The sequence below is a fragment of the Phalaenopsis equestris genome, unplaced genomic scaffold (genome assembly GCF_001263595.1).
Source record: "Phalaenopsis equestris unplaced genomic scaffold, ASM126359v1 Scaffold001353, whole genome shotgun sequence".
Taxonomy (NCBI): Eukaryota; Viridiplantae; Streptophyta; class Magnoliopsida; order Asparagales; family Orchidaceae; genus Phalaenopsis; species Phalaenopsis equestris.
In genome coordinates, this window is record NW_018165792.1 from 118,615 (window position 1) to 125,560 (window position 6,946).

At 41.0% G+C, this 6,946-nt stretch overlaps 1 protein-coding gene across 1 annotated transcript in view; it reads left to right on the forward strand.

Annotated features, from left to right (window-relative positions):
* LOC110034130 (ubiquitin carboxyl-terminal hydrolase 26) overlaps positions 1-6,946 on the forward strand; it is a 105,376-nt gene that overhangs the window by 38,315 nt on the left and 60,115 nt on the right.

Genomic DNA, 6,946 nt, shown 5'->3' on the forward strand with positions numbered 1-6,946 from the left:
TATATATATATATATTTAACAAAACCATTTACCAAGTTCAATAATCCGAGACTTAACACTGACCACCAAACTCAAACACAATTTTAGAGATACAAACCTTCTCGTTTCTCCATCTAGACATCTCACAAAAGCTTTAACCCTTTTTGGCAATGCTGCTAGAGAGCCAATCAAGCCCCTCATACCGTCCCTAACCAGAAGTAGCACAGGTACTACGGATGTACCAATCTCGCTGACGAAGGGAATGAATACCAAGTTTACCAGTGATTTCAATAGCATTCATTGCATTTGGAAGATCTTGTTTGTTTACGAACACAAGAAGAACATGTTGAAGCTCATCCTCATTAAACATTCTATGTCGCTCGTCCCTTGCCTCAATAACATGATCTTTGTGATTGCTATCTACAACAAAAATAAGGCCCTGGGTATTTTGGAAATAGTCCTCGACAATGGTTGGATCTTGTCCTGACTCCCAACATCCCAGACAGTGAAGCTAATGTTCTTGTACTCTACAGTTTTGACATTGAATCCAATAGTAGGAATTGTAGTGACGATCTCTCCGAGCTTAATGTCACAGACTAACTTTGCTCCAGTCACCCGTGCGGCTTTGTCGCTCTTCTTTAGCACTAAATCAACCTTAATCCTCACAGCTCGAGAACTTAAAGAACAAAACACTCTCTCGGAAGAAGAATAGGAAGAACGATTGGAGAAGAAAATGCTTCACGAAGAAAAGAGAGATTACAAAGCTTGAATGCTTGAAACCTTGGGTGGATTGGAATGAGGGGAGGGACTCTTATTTATAGCCTCCTTCAAGTCCAAGGGAAGCTTCTAGATTGCATTATAATATTCTAGCTTGTAGATAGTTCTACACCATTCTTATGTACATATATATTCTAGATCCTTCTACGTTATTCTTGGGGCCTCAATTTTCTAGAATGAGGGATAATCTTCTAGAATGCTTTCCTCCATCTAGCCTCTTCTAGAGTATTCCATCTCATGTTTGTCGTGCTAATGGTGGGGTGTGACATTCTCCCCCACTTAAGCTCTCAATGCCCTCATTGTGCTTCTCTTTTTGATATTGTTGAATCTTCACCTTGAATTGCCATAGTGTGTCTTCACGCTCCCAGCTAGCTTCGTTATCAAGCAATCCTTTCCACTTGATGAGAAACTCCTTGTAGTTTGACACCCCTCGTCATCTGATCATCCCGCAGCTAGTATTTCTTGGACTTCTTTGTCGAAGGAGGAGATTATCGCTGTAGGTGCTCGCTTGGAGATCCCTCTGGAAGGGTCTTCCATGTCTTCCTGATAAGGATTCAACATGCTTGCATGAAATACTAGATGCATCTTCAATTTTTGATGGAAGGTTGAATTTATAAAAGATCTTTCCCACTTGCTTCATTACTTCAAAAGGGCATTCGTATCTTCGAATCAATCTCTTATATACCTTCCGAAATGTTTTGAATTGTTGAGGTAGAAGCTTCACAAGGACTAGATCTCCTTCTTTGAACTCGATATGTCTTCGTTTTTTGTCTGCCCACTTCTTCATCTTCTTTGCGGCTTTGTGTAATGTTGCTCGAGCTAGCTCCCTTTGCTCACTCCAAGATTTGGCAAACTGGAAGGCTGGTGGACTTTTTCCTTTATAGTTGGTTGTAAGGGAGAGGGGAGTCATGGGTTGTTATCTCAAAGGGACTCTTGTTGATGGATTCATTTATTTGTAGGTTAAAGAAAATTGTGCCACATTCAACAATTTGGCCCTAATTTTGTTGATTGACACTCACATAGTGCCACAAGTATAGCTCTAAGAGAGCATTAATCTTCTCAGCTTGTTCATCGCTCTGAGGATGAAAGCTTGTGTAAAAGTTTAAATTTGATCCCATCATTTTGAATAATTCGGTCCAAAATCTTCCAGTGAAGCAAAGATCTCGATCGCTGATGATCCCATCATTTTGAATAATTCGGTCCCTATAGCTTTATCACGTTGCATAGAAAGAGTCTTGCAGCTTCTTCGACAGTACAATAGATGGGTGCAACTATGAATGTTGCATACTTGCTAAATCTATCCACCACAATTAGGATGCTTCCACATTTATCTAATTTTGGTAAGCTAGAGATGAAGCCCATAGAGACGCTCTCTCATGGTCTTCGAAGAACGTGTAGCGGTTCTAATAGCCCTCCTGGTTTTTGAAGGACAACTTTGTCTTGTTGGCATACAAGACAAGTGCGAACATATTCTTTTATCCCATCCTTCATCCCTGGAAAATAGTAATTTTTTTTCAGAAGTGCAAAAGTTCGCTTCATACCTGGATGTCCTGCCCATAAAGAGTCATGACATTCCTTGATTAGCTCCTTTCTTAAGTTGCTCCACCTTGATATGTAGATGCGCCGTCCTTTAGCATAAATGTATCTTCATCCATCAAAAACTTTCTGGTCTTTCCTTCACCAAAGTAAGAATACTTTGGGCTTTCGGATCGGAGGTCAAACCTTTATTTATTCTGCCTATGAGGGAGCTGGAGACTTGGGACATGCTTGCAAGTTCTGCTTTTCGGCTTAGCGCATATGCTACTACATTAACCTTTCCTGGCTTATACTCCAACATGTAGTCAAATTCTGCCAAAAAATCTTGCCATCTTGCTTGCTTGGGACTTAGCTTCTTCTGGGTCTGGAAGTAGCTAGTGACAATATTATCTGTCATGACCTTGAATTTGGAGTCGAGCAAATAGTGTTTCCATAACTCTATGGCAATGTATGATGACAGTCATCTCCTTTTCTTGGACTGTATAGCGATGCTCCGTTTCATTACGTTTTCGACTTTCATAGGCAATTGGGTGTCTGTCTTGCATGAGTAGCCCTCCTGTAGCAAAGTCTGAAGCATCAGTGTGCACTTCATATATTTTATTATGATCAGGAAGGCTAAGTACAGGCTCTTCGCTGATTGCCTTTTTGAGGCCTTCAAATGCTTCATGACACTTATCATTCCATTCACACGACTTATTCTTCTTGAGTAAGTCTGTCAACGGAGCAGCTCTTGTAGATTAGCCTTTTATGAATCGCCGATAGTAGTTAATACGTCCCAGGAGGGATCTTAGTTCATGTACCTTGGTAGAATGCTCCCAGTCATGGATGACTTTGACCTTGCCTTCTTCCATCATAAGCTTTCCCTCCTTTATCTTATGCCCCAAGAACGCCACTTGTTTGACAAATGAGCATTTTTATTTTTTTGATGTATAGTTTATTTTCTCTAAGAACTTTGAATACTTCTCGGAGGTGTTTTAGGTGTTCTTGGAGGTGTTTTAGGTGTAATTTTTTTGAGCATTTTTATGTGGTCCGACACCAACAACAGTATGGCTTTATACACCAGTACTTTGTGGCCTAGCAGGAGCTATGTTGGTGGGAGCAGAGGAACACTGGTCCGGACTCTGTGTGATTTCCAACAACACCAATCTTTGAGTTGTTTGATGATGCGGTTCATGCCATGGAGGAGGATGATGATGAAGATGATGCACTAGTTATCATATTTTTTGAATATGTTATGTTGTGATTTATTTGGACTATGAGTCTGTTGCATTTAGATTTGTGTGTTGTGCTTTGTTCTGGACTGATTTCTTTTGAAGTTAGATTTTAAGACTCTTTCAATATTGATGTGATTTGCCCACTTATGAGATTGTGATGTGATTGATGTGGTGTGTGTGATTTGATATGTAGCGAGCATGTGGTTCGATTTTATGATTATTTTTGCTCTTGTTATAATTATTTCGCTCATATGTCTTTTGTTGTTAATTGGTACTTTCATGTTGTACCAGGTATTGTTGATCTTATTTTTAGTGAGGTCTTAGTCTCCTACTCTTAGAACTTAGGATCTAGCTTTAGGAATTCTTATTGACCATCCTAGCGGACTAGCAATGGAGCCCACCTCCCATAGAACTTTAAACCACTTTTTGATTGATTTTTGTGAAGAACTCGCATGAGTGGTTCCAAGCACTCAACTTCTAGTTGCAAGGGCTAAGGACCAACATGTAGATGGCCCGAAAATGAGTTCCTATAGGATCAAACAGCCTTAGGTGAACCCTTTGTGACTCGATTACTCGTAAACGCCGCAATTCACGCACTCACTGCACCACACAAGACTTTGACTTGAATCGACTAGCCCGTCGGCGAACTCGTCCGGACGACCCCGGATGACGAAACGGACCGCGCCGACGCGTCCAGAACGTCAATTTTAGCTAGGAAGGACACCTGTATTGCTAGGGTTAAGCGTGCACACAAATGACATGAAAATCGATGTATTTTTTTTTCTTTAGCGGGATGCGAGCCCAAACTCAACCCAGGTTCAACTCAAGTTCGATTTGGGCTGGACTCGGGCTGAACAAGGCTTAAACAATTTTGAATTTCAAATTTTCAAATTTCAAATAGACATTTAATCTCATTTTAATTGAAAATTAAAGACTTTCCTTTTGAATCTGCTTCATAATGGAAACTAATTAAGTCCCCGGCAAAATTTTAGCATAATGACTTCTTCGATTAAATTCGGCCCTGCTCCTGTTCTAAAAGGGGAATGCTGGTTTCTTCCTCAGGTTCCCTCTCACACTCGATCCCGTATCTCTCCTCCTTCACAGACCGAAATCCTCCGCTCGCTCCCGTTCCCGTCTACTTCCTCTCTCGCGCGACCCAAGACTTCTTCCTCGGGTCTTCTCTGCGTCGAAGACTCTCCTGTTCGACTCCTTCCTCCTCACTGCACTGCATCAGACGTCTCCTGCCGCCGAACGGACCAAGCCACTCGTCTCCTTCTCCCAATCGAAACCCCGCTTCGCTCTTCCTTCTCACCCCGAACATCCACTCGACGTTGCTCCTCCCTGAACCGAAGGTCGTGCTCCCTCGATCCCACTCCTCCTCCGCTCGCACGCTCTCCTCTGCGACTCGACGCTGTGAACCGAGCTCCTGTCTCCCGCTCGCCTCAACTCCTTCAATCGGCACTGAAGAAATCTAACTCCCTCTTTCTCTCTCGATCGCAGCTCTAGCCGAAGCTCCCCGAAGCCCGCTCCTGCTGCGCCTTCTCTCGCGCGACCAGAAGTGTTCATCCAGCAGGCCTGACCGAATTCCCTTCACATACGGCAAACCTACCTACTCGATTCTCTCCCGGCCTCCACCGAAGAGATTTTAAGAAGGTGAACTCTAAACCATTTTTTTATCGAATCGCAAACAATGGTCTCTTTTGTTTGTCTCTAATGTGTGGATTATGTGATTTAAGATTGAATGCCTACTTGATTTATTTCTGGATTTATGAAGGATCTTAGCTCTTCTTTAGAGTTATTGTTTGGAGCCATAAAGTTTTGTATCTCTGAAATGTGCTTACAATTTTGTAAAGCATGCTTTGCTAGGTTTCTGAAAAGTAAATTATGTCAAATTGGAGTGCCTTATGATTGGTTTTTTCAGTAAGTTTATCATCCGTGGCGCTTTATCTTGTGTGTCTTGATTATCCACTGTTCTTTTAGTTGCATTAGCCTTGTTTACTTGCTTTCATCTAGGAATCATTTGATATGCTAGTATTACAATGGTCTTGTGTGAGCATGGGAAAATGGAATCGTTCTTCATTAAATTTAAGATAATGCTTAATAGTTGTTAAAATCGTGACCATGAATTATTGGATGTGAATTTTTTTTTTCCAAATGAGTTTTTCCTCTAATATTATTCCAATATTCTTTACTGGAACTTGTTGATTTTTTTTTTAGAAGGATTCACATACGCACCACATAATTCTCATGGATTTACATTTCTAACACCCTAAGTTTTAATCCCTCTACATACACATCTTTGCGCATGCGCGCTAGAAGCTGTATCGATGTTGTTTTGACATGATTTGACATGATACGAAATATTTGGGTGGTAAAAATGTAAGAATTAAAGTCTAGTTTGGAGATATGTTAACACAAAGGGATGGTGGGATATGCGTGCAAATTTTTATTCGATTCTTCTTGGCCGGTTGCTCGATATTATCGTTGTTTTGAAGAAGGATTGGGATTTCATTCTAGCTGTTTTTTTTTGCCTCAACTCTTTCATCATTTGGACAATAATATACATTGCTAGTTTCAGAGTTTTTATATGCCACCCGGGTGTTGATTCATCTACTGTTTTTGGGGGCTTTAAGGCTTTGTGTCCCATTTAAATGCTGATTTCGAGGGACTTTATTTGTTGTTTTAATGTTGTTTGGAGGGTAATTAAATGATATTTTGGGGACTGTTTTGGGCTGATGTTGCTGCAATCTAGGAGACTGTAAACTTCTTTTCTTGAGCTAATTACACACTGTTTGGGCATCGTTTTGGGTTGCGTTTGTTGGCTGATTTTGAGAGGTTTTGGCACCATTTTGAGGGGGGTTTAAGGGCTGTTTTGGGGTTTTGTGGGCTGGTTTTTTGGAGCAGCTTGGGCACCGTTTTGGCACTATTTTCGGGTGCTTTTGTGGGTCGATTGGGTGCTTTTGTGTATTTTGGGGTGCTTTTGTGGGTCGATTTGGGGCAATTTATGTACAATTTTGTGGTGCTTTTGTGGGCTGATCTTGGAGCCCTTAAACACTAATTTTGAAGCCTTTAAATGATATTTTGGGGACTGTTAAGGGGCTTGTTTTGCTATACTTTCTTGGGTCCGCTTGGTGGCTTGTGGGTTGCATTTTTTTGGTTCAATTTTGTGACTTTTGGGCTGCACTTTTCGTAGTCTCTTGTGGCTTTTGGATCTCATTTCTTTTAATGTTGAACTGTGATACTTTTGAGCCAATCAAAACACTGTTTTGGAATAGATTTAAGCACCCTTCTCGAGAGTCTATTCAACTACAGTTATTGAAAGACTTTTAACGCTTTTAGGTTGATTCACTTGTTATTTCCCCATTTGATTTGTTAGTTTTGGAAGTGGGTCAACCTTCTCTTTTCGTTTGTTTTTTTTCTTTTTGTTAGGGGGTTAGACC